This window comes from Drosophila willistoni, chromosome 3R, assembly GCF_018902025.1.
Source record: "Drosophila willistoni isolate 14030-0811.24 chromosome 3R, UCI_dwil_1.1, whole genome shotgun sequence".
NCBI classification, from domain to species: Eukaryota; Metazoa; Arthropoda; class Insecta; order Diptera; family Drosophilidae; genus Drosophila; species Drosophila willistoni.
This window is the reverse complement of record NC_061086.1, coordinates 18417786-18435658: the sequence shown is the minus strand read 5'-3', so window position 1 is coordinate 18435658 and position 17873 is coordinate 18417786. Positions and strand designations below refer to the sequence as shown.

Here is a 17873-nt window from a genome sequence, read left to right as displayed (position 1 = left end):
GTAAGGAAGGGGGAGGCACCTTGTAAAATTTCTTTGATTATTTAAAAGATCAAAGACAATTTTAATTATGTGGCGCCGGGATAGAAATATTTGTATATATATACACATAAAAATTAACCACAAAAATACCTTTTAAGGCAACATTATATCAATTTGTATGCGAAATAATTCCAAGAAATTTTCAAAGCTTATAATTACATGCAGCAGGTCGAAGAGAAGTTTTATTTGTTAAGTTTATTTCTTATTTATAATTTTATTTTGTTTTCGGTGTTTTTTTTTCGTGCATTTAAAGCAGCTGTTGCTCATATCGCTTATGTGTGAAACTTAACACAATTCAATTTGGCCAAAACCAAAACAGAGCGAAAGAGTGAGAATGTTGGCTAAAGATACATACATACATATTTGTTGTATAATTTATGCAGAAACTGAGCACAGACGAGGGGTTAAAGAAAAGAGACAGACAAGTATGAAGATAAACATGTAAATCAAACAAGAACTTTGACTGATGGCGACACGGCGACGCCTTTTGTAGTTGTTTTCTCTTGTGGAGCAAGCCAGATTCCAGATTGGGACTAGTTGGAGTCTGATTGAGTGGCGCCAAAACAATTTTGTTGTAAACTATCGTTTATGATGTGTGCAAAATTTTCGGTGGTGCTTTCTATATACACTTTGTCGCTTCACCGAAAAACAAAATATCATTTCAATCAAAAACGAATATGCCAATAGAAAAGCAAACAATGATCGAAGCCTAAAGAAATCAATACAAATTTGTACCAATAACATGCAAAGAAATTGAGATACTCTTTCTCTCTCTGTCTCTCTCTCCCTGAGTATAGTAAGATTTTTAAAAGTTGCACATACTAATCTTAAGTAATCTTAAATATGAAGTAAACTATAATAAAGAGTTTTCTGTAATCTCGGAGGAAATTACGAATATTTTCTCCCGTTAAACTGCTAATAGGTATATCAACATCCAAAACCATTTCAATTAGATCTGCCATTGTATTAAAGTTCTTTTTAAATAATTAATCCCATTTAAAGAAGGAAAATCAGTATTCTTAGTATTAAAATAATTCAATGTTTGAGCAACTGTGAAAAACCGCAAAAAGGCTCTGATATAAAAGGCTTTTCACACTGATTCATTAAAAAAAATGTTTGTTCTGTGTTATTAACTCAGACTTATAGAATTTACAGTTCACTACTTAAAAGGATTAATGGTTTATATTGTGATGAAGAGTATTTCTAAGGCTTTTTCCTTTCTCTCTCACACAATCTCTCGCACTTCATTTGGTAGCCTACGTTTTCCGGCAATAAAAATATTTGCCTACATACAAAAAGAAGAGGCAAGAAAATACACATAAAAACACAAACCAAAAAAAAAAAAGAAAAATAACGTATACGTATTAAATGAAAATACATACAATAATACATATAAATACATAAAATAATTCTTTTCGTTTTCCTCATAAATATAGTATTTGGTTTTGAAAAAGAAAGCACGTGGGGGATTGTTTAATTTTGGTTTCTTTTCGGTTTATTTACGCAGCATTAAAATGTGTTTAAAATATTGAGAACCGCTGGCAGGTGATTTACGTTTTTTGATATAAGGTGCGAGAGAAAGGATAGGCAAGCAAGCGATTGACGCGCGTAAATGGGTAAAAGCAAGAGGGGAATACATTTATTTTATCGGCCATACACATACACATATATGTACATATACATATATGTATGTATATAAATGGTGTGTATAATCTAGCTTGTGTGTAGAAAGAAAGCCATAATGTCCAACGATTAGCGCATGAATGAAAAATATCGTACGACCGAAAGGCAAAACGAAAATACAAAGCAAAAAAAAAAAAATACAAAAATTAAAGGTATTGCTTATCGAGGTCTAGATGTTGGCTGTTTTATAAATTGCCTGATTATTTGATGCGCCATATATATATAAACGAAAAAAAATAAATAATAATAATATAAAGGTAGGTTGCTTTGTTCATACAAAGATGGATGATATAGGTGCAAAAATGAATTCCATTTAACATCCGCACAATCTTAGAGATATACACTTCAAAATGAGTCCTCAGAGACAGTTCATTTTGTTGTTGTTTTGCACTCGAAATAAATTTCATTAATTAAAAATTAACAAAACGTGCTCTACGTTGGTTGGCGTATTCTACATATTTTCATCTCTTTTAGTTATAGATTGGCAATTTACACACGTATATCTACATATATAGTATATTTGTCATATATGTTTGTTTTATCTTGACGGCAAAGCTTACATGAATACTTATTTATGCATTTATTTTTGGCTTATTTATTATGGCCCCCATGCCGTTTAATTGAAGTAAGCCGATTTGTATTTCATTCAGATACATACCACCTTGAGCAAGCCCCCGTTTAATAGACATAAAAACTAGCTTGATTTACGGGTAGTATTTGAAACAAAATATCATCAATCTTGAATGTTAGAATCGTTTAAAGTCTTTTTTTTTTTTAAGATAACCAAAAACCTCAAAAAATGTGCGACACGTTTCATTAATATAGGAATAAATACATTTTTCACACATTTTGCATTTACTGTAAATTCCATTTGATAATTTTAAAATTTAACTTTGGGCTGGGTCTCTTAGAATTTCAATTATAAATTCCTTAACTAAAGATTATATGCATATATGTATGAATCATATACTATATAGATGTTAGTTTAACATTGTTGTTTAATCATTCCTTGTTAAATTTTCTAATGATTTCATCATGTTTTTAGTGGTTGGCGGTCATTTATCGAATTCTTGTTTTATAAGAAATTGAAACATTTTTTGTACTGATTATTTTCTCTTTTTTTATTTACTAAAAGGTTTTTTTTTCAATTTTTTTTTGTTAGTTTTGATAGTTGGCGTGTCATACTGGGCTACCTGTTAAATTGTTGTGTAAATAATGCACACAGACAGTTTACACAAAAGACTACCAAATTACACATCATCATTGAAACAAAATATCATCAATCTTGAATGTTAGAATCGTTTAAAGTCTTTTTTTTTTTTAAGATAACCAAAAACCTCAAAAAATGTGCGACACGTTTCATTAATATAGGAATAAATACATTTTTCACACATTTTGCATTTACTGTAAATTCCATTTGATAATTTTAAAATTTAACTTTGGGCTGGGTCTCTTAGAATTTCAATTATAAATTCCTTAACTAAAGATTATATGCATATATGTATGAATCATATACTATATAGATGTTAGTTTAACATTGTTGTTTAATCATTCCTTGTTAAATTTTCTAATGATTTCATCATGTTTTTAGTGGTTGGCGTTCATTTATCGAATTCTTGTTTTATAAGAAATTGAAACATTTTTTGTACTGATTATTTTCTCTTTTTTTATTTACTAAAAGGTTTTTTTTTCAATTTTTTTTTGTTAGTTTTGATAGTTGGCGTGTCATACTGGGCTACCTGTTAAATTGTTGTGTAAATAATGCACACAGACAGTTTACACAAAAGACTACCAAATTACACATCATCATAGAACCGAACACGAATATCTCTCTCTCTCTCTCTCCCTCTCTCTGTCTCAGACTGCATTTATTTACCCATTTTAACTCTAAATAACCCAAAGTGGCTGCCTCCAAATTCTCATTTATGTGCTACCTTTTAACATTTTCATTTTTATATCTGTTTTCTTTATGTAATACCCCTCCACCAAGAATGGGGAAAAACGAAGAAAATTCACTTAAAAGAAACAAGTGCCGAAAACCCAACCAAAAACCATTCTAAAGAATACAGAGTGAGAGGAAAAGTGGGAGAAAGAGAGAAAGCAAGCACACACATTCCTTATTGTTTTGTTTACTTTGGTATTATTTAAGCTTAATGGCAAAAACAGAGATACAGATAGAGATACAAACAGTAGCCGCACACACAAAGCTTTACCCCATACATACATATGCAGATAGTATGTGATGTATGTATATGTCTCTGTGTATGTGTTTGTATCTATAGTAAACAAATGCGCGTAAAAATTGGCTTGGCAAGAGAGAAAAGAGAAAAACAAAAAAAGAAACCAAAAACAACAGCAAGAAGAAAAGAAAAGAAAAATAATAATAATGAAAAATACAACCCGCTGACCCTGTTGGCTATGCCTTGGCCTCCTCATCGCCCCATCCCTCCCATTCTTCCCTCTTGGCCACGACCATCTGGATGCTTATCTAGATACGAGTACATGCGCATCGCTATGCCTTCTGCCTCTTCGCTTGTCTGATGGATGGAGTGGGAGAAAGGGGGCCTCCTAAGAACCAACTGGTTCCTACTAGCCGGCTGGCCACATGCACCAGGCAGACAGACGATGAAGCAGATTCTTTTTACACAAAAGTTGGATACAAAATTTTTGTCGGATGCGCGCGTAAAAACATAAAAATAACAACAATTGTGATGTGTTTAGCAATGACTTTTAAATACTCTACAACAAGAATGAAGAATATTACATAAAAGGCTTGGCTCCTCCTATTCCTATTCGGATTTAAGACCTGTTACCGCTTTCGATTCCGAGCCAAATTGGTAAAATTCAATTCCTTTGCCTTTTAGTCAGTGAAATGAAAATTAATTGCCAATTTTCTCATTAATCGGTATCTTAATTATTTCTTTTATTATTCTTTAAACCGTTGAGTACAATATTAGCCATGAGTAAATAAATTCGATATAGTCATTGATTTACAAGATTTATTCTTAGCCAAGCAGCAGCCAGAAAAAATGAGTGGAAAAGCAATTTGAAAGCAATCGAAATGCTTATGCAATATTTGTTGATTGCCAACAAGCAATATATAAATTCAATATACAATTTTCGATGAAAAACTTAAATTAATTTTTTTGGTTAATAACATTCTAGATACTTTGCAATTAACTTAATTTAATTATATTTATTTTTCTTTGGCATTTACTATTGGCACTTTTATTTTCTCACACTAACTAATTAATTTGTTTGTTTATTGTGAATGGATTTCAGTTGCGGAAAACCCCCAAAAATTAGGTACTACAAGTCACTAAAGAAAACGATTAATATAACGAAATATTTTAGCTACTTTCTTTTCTTGTCTAAATCATTTTGAAATGTCATAAAGTAGAACCATTCTATATAATAATAGCATATCGTGTATCACTTTGTGTTTCGTTTTGGCTTTTGTTTTTGGTTTTGTTGTGGAAGTTGACACTAGTTTGTCTTGATGTAAGGTAATTTATTGTATGATTTATTGGCTACTTGATTGATGAAGTCGTTTCGAGTTGATTGCACGATAATTTTATTGTTCGTTCGCGTACGTTTGCCTTTATTGTTTGTATTTTCTTCGGTATGGTTGTTGTTTTTTGTTAGTAAAGGCACAATCATGCTTAGTTAAACGTAGTAACGCTATCTCCCAAAAAAAAAACTCATACCATAGGCTGAACACCTGCGTATGATTAATAATAAAAGATTAGTTAAAATCAGCTAAGGGGAACAGTACTGAGAAATTTTGTAAACAAATAGAAACCAATTTTAGGATTTTTTTTTAATTTTGAGAATAAAGATGCACTAAAAGATGAGAAATAATCATGGGGGCGATAGGGAATCTTTAGATTAGTATAATTATATTATGTATTAACTTTTCTTTACAAAATCTTTAGATTTTTTCTTTGTTTAACTATCAATTGGTATTTTCCATTAGTCTATACAAAAGAGAACAGATGTTTGATATAGAAAATATGCATAAACAGCCCCAAGCTGTGTCTCCAATAATTATAATATGAGTCTTAATTATTAATCATTAAAAACAAAACTTACCGTATAGCTATTTTCTATTTTCGCACTACATAAACAATTACGACGATATTTGCATAGAAAATTCATTATAGTTCTGAATCAAGTATACCACATGTACACCGTGCATGTAGGTATGTATGTATGTATGTGTATCTGAATAGAGTCTATACTATAAAAATACTATGGATATTGTATAATGACCGAAAAGAGCACGACAACTGACAGCTTAACAACTTATTAATGAATAGGAAAAATATATTGTTTGTATGTATGAAAAAACTTTCAACAACAAATGGCTACACTTTAGTATTAACAAATACATTTGCTATAGTAGTAGTAAGACGAGAGGAGATACTCAACTACTGCCGGCATTATAAACGATCATTCCTACACATACACACACATTCATCACATACATACATATGGCAATATATTTATACATATGTATATGAACTCGTACAACAATATCATGAGTGTGTAAAGCACTTGAAATGGCAAATGAATGACACCACGGTTGCGTACGACTGACTAACTGACTAACTGTCCGACTGACTGACTAACTGAATGACCACAATCATCAAGAAACGACCAAACGACCGACCCACCGACAGACCGACGAGTTAAGACTAATCATACCTCCAATGCTATATATTCATAATACTCTATACTATGGCAGACAGAAAAAGAGAGCAAGAGAATTCATTCGAACGAGACAAAGCGAGAGAGATAGAGAGAGAAAGACATACAGATAGAGCAAGAAACCGACGACTCTATACAATAATGGTTTAAATGCCATATCAGCAGCAAAAAAAAAGTAATGCTGAATACAAATCATATATAGAGAGACGACAACGCAGCGCACACCATTTCGTATAGATAAAAATATACAAGTATATACATATGTACATATATATATAAAAAAATAAAAGAGAATTCCTTTCCTTTCCACTCAAAATTAAATTGGCGACTTTGAAATACCTTTCTTCTTTTAAAAAAATATATATAGAAAATAATTTGATATATTAAACAATGAATTATGCTTCGAACTCGTCGACTAGTTTCTTATTTAAACTTATTTATCATTCTAATTTTGTTTTTAATATAGCTTTTTTTATAACTAATCAAAAGTATCTACTATTTCCCATCCCTCAATGAGCAATTAACTGTTTTAGTTAGTGCTAATATACCCATTTTTAATGTACATTATGGTTTGAGGGGTATTGAAAAAAAATTAACAGGCGATTCTCATCAAAGCCAACCAAGCAAGCAAACAAACAGCCCCAGAGAGCTAGCACCCAAAGTTGTTGTCAACAAGTTTCCCTCCCCCTCGCCCCTCCTTTCGGAGCTCTGCGACTCCCCCGTGTATCTCCTGCGACCTACTACCTACTACTATCAACCAAGTTTCTGTTTTTTTTTGCCTTTTTAGCATATCTTAATTTTGAGTTCAGTTCTGTTTCGCTTTGCCTTTTTTTTTATTTTTTAAATATTTCTTATTTATTTGTTGTTTTTTTTTTTAGATTTTGTTGTGACGTGCCGTGAGTAATAACTATGGAACTATGGAGATATCATCATCATCATCATAATGATCATCATCATCGTTATTATTGTGGGTTCGTGTTGTATTTTCGAATTTAATGTGGCACGCACCGAAAATGAAAATATCTTAATAGTCAAGGAAATTTATTTAAACACCAAACAAAAAAACTGATGATCAAAGAGAATTATTAAGGTTGAAACTATATAGGTATATACATATACATATATATATAAATTATAAATACTGCTGTAGTATCATCAGATAGTAAACAGTTTTTGCATGAAAATAAAGCTATTAAAACGAGTAACATTTACATAAATCAAGTTATTCTATCAATCGTAATGTAGTTTTAGTTGACAATGTTGTTTATTGCAATAGTTGATAAGTAATTCACAAGATGTAGTGTAATTTGATTAGAAATTTATTTTATTTTGTTGATAAAAATTGTTAACGGAACTAGTTTTATATTATTTTTGGGCAGATATGATAAGAAATGCAAGACACCTGGGTATGGCCATACTATATTCCCCTTAGGAGTTGACTTAAGCAGAATCATCTGTCTGAAATTTAAATTTAAGCTGGATTTAGATTCAGAAGAGATGTAATTCTAGTCCCAACCTCAATTATAGTTTTAAGATTTTTTTTAACAAAATTTCGGACGTTCAAAGATATATATCTTTTTTTTAGCTTTTTGTTTCTTGTTTAATGCGAAAAAAAATAATAAAAATTAATTTTACCATTATGATTGAGAGCGGGACCAGAAATATGGCTATTCTGCGACGATTGCTTTTTGTTTTATTTAAATCGGATAAGAATTACGGGCTGTATCCTTGCGGCCAGTTCAAAAGAATTAATTTCGAGAAAAATGCGTTTAAAATTTAAAGTTTGAATCACAAAAGGAGTTCATTGCCTCACAATAAACTTCGTATCGTATTTCGAATAAGCCTTTTGGGACAATATTTTCAATATGCCAAAGAATATACCCTTAAGTTATTTGCCGTGTATTTGGTCCTTACTTCCATTCAAAAGTATACTCTAGTTAAATCCAAATAGCAGAGGCAGTTATTAGTGTAAAATGTAATCTTTTGAGATAGAAAATGGACAATAAGTAGTTATGGAAAACATTTCCCTTCATAATCAGATAAAAAATGTGTAAAATGAAATTGAGGTTACATCATTTGTCTGATTTTTAATTTGATCTTTCAAGACAAATTATGTGAAATTTTCAAAAAACTTGATGAAATTGTGAGATATAAAAATTCTTGATTATTATTTAAGTAAGCTAAATGCTAGGCCAATCAATAGATTACTAATAAACGATAGACGACGAACAGAAAGCAATAAATTTTATAGTCAAACTGGCGTTGTTTGTATGTACATATGTATCTATAAATATATATGAAAGTCTTGTGTCTATGGGAATTTTTTTTTGTATTTTCTTGTTGCTTTTCATTCATTTGCTACAAAAGGCAGATAAAAAACAAGCACACGTACAAATAAATAAACAAATGCATACATAGATACAGAGAAGTATATAGATTTTGTGCTTTTTCATTAAGAATGAATGTGTATCTAGATATATATGAAATATCAACAGATGTATATGGCATTTAGCTAACCATATGCCTTAATATTTAGATTTTAGCGAAAATAATATAAGATGGCAACCAAATTGTATCTGCATTTGCAAGTTCCATAAACAACAAGTAGCTATAAATTGATATTTATATATGCAACATCTAGTTTATGTACATATGTATGTACATATATAGTACAGCATATATGTATGTATGTCTGTATAGAAGTATTAACTGATAGCGCAAGGCAAAAGGCATAATTGACCAACTGACAGAAAGCGACAACAGCTGTCCATGTGTGTCTGTGTGTAAATTGAAATCAATAAAGTTTGTTCATATATACACGCATTCAATCATACATACATACATACATATGTATGTACATAGCACCTCTTCTTTCATTTTCCCTGACTCTCCCTTTCTCTGTCTATCTCTATATATATGTATATATATATATATATATATGTCACATTTTACCGGCTTATCATTATAAAAATACAATTTAAATTACATATTGACTTATCAGCACTGTGGCATGTCTCTGTGTGTTTGCTTTTATTGTTTGATACCCTATCCCAGACAAAAATGTATATCAGTTATTGTGAAAGTATAAATAATCAACCAATTATTAATCATAGGCAAGGTAAGTACTAGATCTTTGCTTTGAAATATGGTTAAACTTTTTAAAATTAAGTACATGTTAGTCGACACTTTTTGAAAATCGTTACGTATGTGATGTGATTCAATTCAATTCAAATTATATAGTATTTTATTTGTAACATAATGATCTGAAAGTCTAAGTTCATATAATAAACAATGTAATAATATTGAAAAGAAGGACATTTTTAAGCATGGTTAAGTCTATGACTTTTTAAATTAAAGTTTTCTCCAATTATTGCTCGTATTGTAAGTATCTTTATCCACTTGAGTTTCATATAAACTATTATACAACAAGATAGTTCTGACACTTTACTAATATAATTTAGCAATACAATTTATCTAAAAAATCTTTTTTAATGTTAACTTCATTTATTTAAAATAAAATACTATTTTAAAGACAATGTAATTAATAGTTTTCCAATTAAAAATAAAAAAAATTTATTAGAATTCAAATTTACTACGATTATAGATATTATCAAAGCAAAGTCCAATAATTCTATACCTTTTTTTATAATATCATTCTGGAAAGGTCGTCTTAAATAAGTTTGCTTAGACTGTGTGACAAAGTTCCAGAAATTGGATAAAACATGTTAAAAATATTTGATCTGAAAGAATATTTTGGAATACCTTAAAGTTGTTGGAACCAATTTTTAAGCCAGATCTAGGGTATTAAACCATCGAATTCTTCTTAATTGAACAGACACAGTCTGTGGAATGTTTTCTTCACTTCCACAACACTTTGATTCTCTTCCCTATATAGTATAGAGTATACAGTTTTGCATTTCAATTTCCACATATGTGGGTAATAAACTGGCACGAGAATTAGAAGTTCTTAACTATTTCATCAGATACATATGCATATAAGAATAAAGTTATAATCTTTAGGCAATATCTGGTTTATTCGTCAATGAAGTTCTGAATAGCTGCTCTTTTGAATGGAGATGAAACGAAGGGAAAGGGGAAGATTAAAGTGAATAATAGTTATAACCAGTCGCGTTTCCAACTTTTTTTTTCTTTTTTGGTTTTTTGTGTTTTTGTTCTTGCAATATTTTCCGGTTTGTTTGCGGCTTTTCATTTTGTTGGTACACAATAAATAAAAATATTTTTGGTTGTTGATTACGGCCAATAGTGGCCGAGAGCGGGAACGAAATGAAGAACCGGTTGGTTGTTCGATGATTTCGTTTTCGATTTCAATATAAATAGCATACAAAATGTATTGGGTATTGTTTCATTTTTCAACATCATTATGAATAAATTTTTCAGAGAAATCTTAAAGCTACTGGTTAATAGTGATTCAAATAGAAATACAAAAATAATAATTTTATCTTTATCGAATAGAAATGGAAATGGGGCAGAGGAGATGGAGGGGAAGACGTTTAAACAAAATGATGATAAAGTACGGCTTAGCTCAGGCATTATACATAAATAATATTATATACATACATATATACAATTTTTTTGAAAGAAGGATGAGTAATAATGCTCTTTCAAACGCTAATGAGGCCACAGGCAAAACCCCAAAGCCTTTAGTAGCGGCTTATTCATCGAGATGCCGATAAAAAGGAAGTATAAATAGCCATAAACGCATGTTGGAAATATGAAAATACATATATTTGTATGTAGAATGTATGCATACATACATATGAATGTATGTATGTATGTTTGTATGTACACACGTCGTCTCTTTATGTGGTGAGTTATAGATAAAAACTAAAAAACTAAAAAAAAAAAAGAAAAAAAGCAAACCAGTTCCAGTTATTCCTTCACATACAGCAAACAACACACAAAGAGCAGCCTTTGTGCAAACATATAGAAATTCTAATGTGAACAAAAAAAAAAAAAAAAAAGAATAAAGTTGGAGCTTGAAAATCCAAATCAAAGAGTAACAAGAAAGAGATAGATTATGGGAGAGGGAGCCACAGAGAGAGAGGGAGAGATCAAATCTTATAGCCAACTTTCTTGTTTCCTTCTTGAACATTCCGGTTCTTGGTCAGCCCCGACAGCAGAAGGCAACCAGCAGCAGCAGCAGCAGCCGAGGCAGGCAAAAAGACGTAGACCCAGACGTAATTAATGATCCCGAAAATGTTGACGACGCATGTTTTCGTTTGGTTTTTTTTTTCTTTTCTTTGGTTGCGGCGGGCCCTACTTCTGCTGCGCCTCTTGGCAGAAGACGACGACGAAAGATGAAATACAGGTGCGGATTAGGGTCAACAAGGCAGCAGCAGACCAGCAAAAAGGCGAGGGCTGTCGTTATAAAACTTAAAATATCCTAATATTCATATTGAAAATATTATAGAACCAGAGTTCTTACGTTCGCGACGGAGTTTGATTCGAATGTCTATCTATGCCTATCCATCATGTGGCATCGCTTGAGTTGATTAAGCGTTAATATAATCGGAGTTATAGATGAGTTAAACTTTCGATTAAAAAGATAATACTTAAAGTAGTAAAAGTAAAATAAATTAAGTACCACAAAAGTCCTTTTAAATTTATTCTTTTTTTAAACTACCTAGACTTTATTACTGACTATATTTACTATACAAGTGCACATCATATGAACATGTATAGCGCATATATGTATGTATGTATGGACTTCCAAAAACAGACACAACCCAACAACAATATCAGCAAAGTCTATACAGACTCCAAGCAAGCGACTAACCAATCAAAGGGGCAAGCAGTTGAGGAGTCGGCTGAGGGGCAGGCAGTCAGTCGCAAGAAGTTGTAGTACAACTCCAATGTTTATAGTAGTATTTGGTAAAGTTTGTGATTCAAGTAGGAGGCGAAGACGATGATGTTGATGATGATGAAGATGGAGTGGGGGCAGGGGAGATTGGTTGTACAAGACGCATGGCAAACCGGTTCAAAAGCAATGAACGAAAAATTACATATTCCAATCCGAATGTTTGTGTGTGTGTCTGTGTATCCAAGAAGACCAAATACAAGAAGAAGTCGAAGAAGAACTCCAAAAGTACGCACATGTATTCATTGTGTGTGTCTATGTATGTGTGTAGACAAGACATTTGCTTGGCAACATCTCAGATATTGTAGCCATATATACGTACATACATTTCTATATGTATGTATATGTATGTAAAGATATGTACACATATGTATATAGTCTGTAAGTTTGTATATACCCCCGATAGCTACACCCCGCCGCATTGTCAGACTACTACTACTACTACTACTACTTACTACCTCCTTCTTTTTCCTCTTCTTCGTTTAGTTTTATACGCGTTTGCTTTTCATATTCTTGAACTTCAAAAAAAAAAATCGAACAAAAAGGCCAGCATAAAGTAAGAAAAGTGGAAAAAAAAAACAGATATGCAGTCAACCAGACACTATGATGACTTTAATTTACCCTGTGATTCAATTTTTTAAATACTCCATTACTTTTTCAATGAAAAAGTATGAAATTCATTAATTATTTGTGTAAATAAAAAAAGTAATAAATATTATAAAGTTTATTGTGAGATCCTTTCTACTCCTTAAATAATACAGCTCATTAATAAATTTGTAACTCTATCTTTTATATTTATGTATCAATTCTAATTCTGATTATAAAATTGCATAAAATCATAATTATAGCATAAAATCTAATGTAATCTATATCTAATATACCCCATTTAAATCCCTTTTTTGGCGTGCAGGGTATTACACCGAAAAAATAAACCAACAACAATCAGCCGGTGCGACAGCCAAGCTGTCAGACAGCTACTGGTGTTAAGCGTAGTACATAGTAGTAAAACAACAACAACAAGAGCAACAACAACAACAACAACAACAACTACAACTACACTAACAGGCAATGTTCATTTCAGTTAGTGTGTCTCTGCCCACGAGCCTTCTGGCCCTCTAGCCCCCTTAGCCACCAACCACCACCCGCCAGGCAACGTGCATGTGCACACACACATACATACATATATACACATGCCTGAATGTGCTTTGGGTGTATGTGTACTACGCTACGTATACGCGATGCCGATGCCAGTCTGAATGTCTGTTTGTCATTCTGTCTGCATGCTTTGGTTTGGTCTCCCTGTCTCGCTCTCTCTCTCTCACTCGTTCTCTCTCTCTCTGCTTTATCGAATGTTTTTCTTTTCTGTTACTCTTTTTTTCATTTTGTGCGTTCGCCATTTTGCAGCAGCGCTCTGCTTGTGGCTTGTGTTGGCCGGCTGTTGCTTCTGTTGTTCCCTGCTGATTATGATGGTGACGATGATGATGAGTGCGATGATAATAATGATAATGATGATCATGACTGATGGCATTAGCAGCAGATTCATTGCACATATGTACATATACAGTGAAAACTCACTTAGTTGGACAACCAGAGACATTTAATTGCTAATCTCTCAAGAGGGATTAAAAAATAATAGACACATAGTTCTAATAAATCAGCTCAATCAATGACCATGAAGAAAACTTATGTATTTAAAGAAAAAATGTATTCATTTAACGATCTTTGACTGTATACACAGCCCCAAATAAGACCATTTTATGGGTACAGTAGATCGACCTTATACCCAGATACGAAATTCAGCTAAAACTGTGCATGATATTAGAAAATCTTTAAAAAACCAGAAAGACAGATTTGGTTAGTATATGTATATAACACAAGAAAACCTTTATTACGAACGCGATTACATTGTGCCCATACAGATTTATTTTGTTTAAGCTACATCATGTAGACAAGTTAGTAAGTCTGGTCAATCAATCGTGTTCGTTTTTAAATAATTTATTCAAATTAATCTTCTAATTCCAACATTTCGACACTCTCTTAGCTTTGGCATCCTTTGAATACGTTAATGTCTGTCTTAAAGTCAGATTTTTCTCCTTATAAATATTAAATATCCAATTAAATAATAATTAAATATAATTAAATTTCTTTGATTTTACTTGACAATCTGTTCTTTATACCTTTTTGCATTTTAAGTTACCCAAAACGTACGCACTGGAGACCTCATTCCCGCTATTTCCTCCATTCCAAAGACCAAGTTAAAGGGAAGCTTTATTTTGGTTGATTTATTATTGTGTAGCCATCGTTACCATCTGACTCTGACATTTGCTTTACCCGTGAACTTCGTTGTTGGTTCGTTCCTTACCACCTACCTCCACTCCACTCCACTCCACTCCCCTCCCCACCACATACCATCCCTTCTGCTCTCATCATCCATTACAAATTTATGTATTTTCAGCTTATTTTTCCATCTTGACATGACTGTTGGCTGTGTCTTTCTAACTGACTCTGACTCTGACTTACATGATCTTGTTTTGTCTTTGGATTTAGGCAATTACGTGTCGTTTATTTTTTTTTTTTCGTATTTTTTGATGGATTATGATTGGAAGTTGTGACGACTTTTTTTATTTAGAGGTTGTGCTTCAAGGTTTATAGATTCCGTAAGATTTGTTTTTTTGTTTTTGCCTAAAAATCATAAATTATGATATAGATGATGTTTTTTTTCTTTCCTGAAAACGATGTATTTTCTCTCTCCCTCTCTCGCTGTCTTGCTCTCTGATTTCTTTCAGTGTAGTGCAACTAGCTTTCATGACCAAAAATGGAAGCCTTTTGCGCCCTTACCATAAATGGACAAGAAACCCATACCACAAAAGTAAAAACGTGCTGTGCCTAGTTTATACAGAAGTTAATACTAATAATAAAAACCAGAAAGAAACAAAACAAAGTAAGCCAAATTTGTAAAAAGCATTTAATGAATTAAGAAAACAGCAAGCAACTTGCGTACACATGTTAAATATGTATAAAGTTGAGACTTCATTTTGAAAGATCGTCAAGAACTTGTTCTTAATTCTAAATTATAAATTTTAAACGCAGGGATGCTGAACAATGCTGAACTTTTCTAAAATTTCTAAAATATATATATATATTCTATATTTCAATATTTACGTTAAAAAGACATTGTTTATTATTAATAAACTTATCATTTTTTACTTGGAGAATCCCTTTTTAAGGTGGGACTAGTATTTCATGCAGCTCCATTAGAAATATTGGCTAAAGAGCAAGAGTTTTAGCTTAATAACTAATTGCCTTTTAGTACCTTGATGTTAATTGCAATACAAATTTAATATTCGTGTGTTCAATATATTCAAAAGATTGAGATTTAATCAAGAAATAAAAGAAAAATTTAAGCTTTAAATCAAGGATGGCCACGTAGTGGCTCTTTTGGCTCCCGTGGCTCTTTACCGGCAGAGGCTGGGCAGAGAAAAAGGTCACTTTTGCGAGTCGACGCACACAAAAATTTGTGTGCCTCGAGTTTTATGACGGGTCATAAAACGACCTTTTTTGGGTCGAGCGAGCGATCGTCGTCGAACTTGTGGGCAGAGAGACGGACAAGTCCCGAATTTTACGGGGAGGGGGAAAAAGGACCGCGATCTCGAGCTCGCAACTTGTGGGCAGAGGGACGGACAAGTCCCAAATTTTACGGGGAGGGGGAAAAAGGTCGCGATCTCGAGCTCGCAACTTGTGGGCAGAGAGACGGACAAGTCCCGAATTTTACGGGGAGGGGGAAAAAGGAACGCGATCTCGAGCACTCATCAAAAACAACCCTTATTTTTACTTGTCCCTCACTCCTAGTAAGTGCTCGAGATCGCGTTCCTTTTTCCCCCTCCCCGTAAAATTCGGGACTTGTCCGTCCCTCTGCCCACAAGTTGCGAGCTCGAGATCGCGACCTTTTTCCCCCTCCCCGTAAAATTCGGGACTTGTCCGTCCCTCTGCCCACAAGTTGCGAGCTCGAGATCGCGGTCCTTTTTCCCCCTCCCCGTAAAATTCGGGACTTGTCCGTCTCTCTGCCCACAAGTTGCGAGCTCGAGATCGCGACCTTTTTCCCCCTCCCCGTAAAATTCGGGACTTGTCCGTCCCTCTGCCCACAAGTTGCGAGCTCGAGATCGCGACCTTTTTCCCCCTCCCCGTAAAATTCGGGACTTGTCCGTCCCTCTGCCCACAAGTTGCGAGCTCGAGATCGCGACCTTTTTCCCCCTCCCCGTAAAATTCGGGACTTGTCCGTCCCTCTGCCCACAAGTTGCGAGCTCGAGATCGCGACCTTTTTCCCCCTCCCCGTAAAATTCGGGACTTGTCCGTCCCTCTGCCCACAAGTTGCGAGCTCGAGATCGCGGTCCTTTTTCCCCCTCCCCGTAAAATTCGGGACTTGTCCGTCTCTCTGCCCACAAGTTGCGAGCTCGAGATCGCGACCTTTTTCCCCCTCCCCGTAAAATTCGGGACTTGTCCGTCTCTCTGCCCACAAGTTGCGAGCTCGAGATCGCGGTCCTTTTTCCCCCTCCCCGTAAAATTCGGGACTTGTCCGTCTCTCTGCCCACAAGTTCGACGACGATCGCTCGCTCGACCCAAAAAAGGTCGTTTTATGACCCGTCATAAAACTCGAGGCACACAAATTTTTGTGTGCGTCGACTCGCAAAAGTGACCTTTTTCTCTGCCCAGCCTCTGCCGGTAAAGAGCCGGCTCCCAAGTTAAATTTCCGTGGCCACCCTTGCTTTAAATGGATGACATTTTATATTTTATAATGATTTTATAATAGCCTCACACACTTTTAAAAAGCGAAATAATATTTTTGACACTTTATAATGTGAGACTGTCAATAAATCGATTAATTTATCTCAAAAATAGTCCAGAAAACTAAAATTCCGAATACGGACCAGAATGATTACTATTCTGCATCGATTGCACTTTGTTTCATTAAATTTGATTCAGAATTATGGGCCATTAGTAGTAGTATTTCAGAAAACTCTCCGAGGACAATATTTTTCAAAACTGTAGTGCATAATTTACCTCCTTCAGATAAATCGATCCGAAAATTACCAAAAAAATTACATAATTTATTAATTCTAAAAAATAAATTATAGTTTTCTCAGTTGCTGAGAGTTTTGAGGGTTTCAATCTGGTAAAAATTGCTTCTTTAAGCTTCTTCTTCTACCCATACACACAGACAATGATATAGTAAAACAATTGTTGGATTGAAAGCGACCTCAGCAGAGGCGGCAGCAGCAGTAAACGGCGCAAAGAAGTCGAAAATAATAAATGTCAATTGAGCACGCGTTAAGCTATGCTTGTGTATGTGTGCTTTGGGTTGTGGGTGTCTGTGTGTGTGTGTGTGTGTGTATTTACATATCTATCACAGGCGACATTTTGTTGTTGTTGTTGTTGCTAAGTGCGTTTAGTAATTTGCTGGTAATTATCAACAAATGTGTGCTCACGCACATTCAAATGTAAATTATCCAAGCCTGTCTTTGTCTGTGTGTGTGTGTGTAGAGGAGCAGGAGATGGAGATAGGTCA

The 17873-nt window shown here is 33.6% G+C and overlaps 1 protein-coding gene across 2 annotated transcripts in view; it reads right to left on the bottom strand.

Moving 5' to 3' along the window:
* Positions 1-17873, bottom strand: part of LOC6647448 (putative transcription factor capicua) — a 43076-nt gene that overhangs the window by 24334 nt on the left and 869 nt on the right. The window lies entirely within an intron of this gene.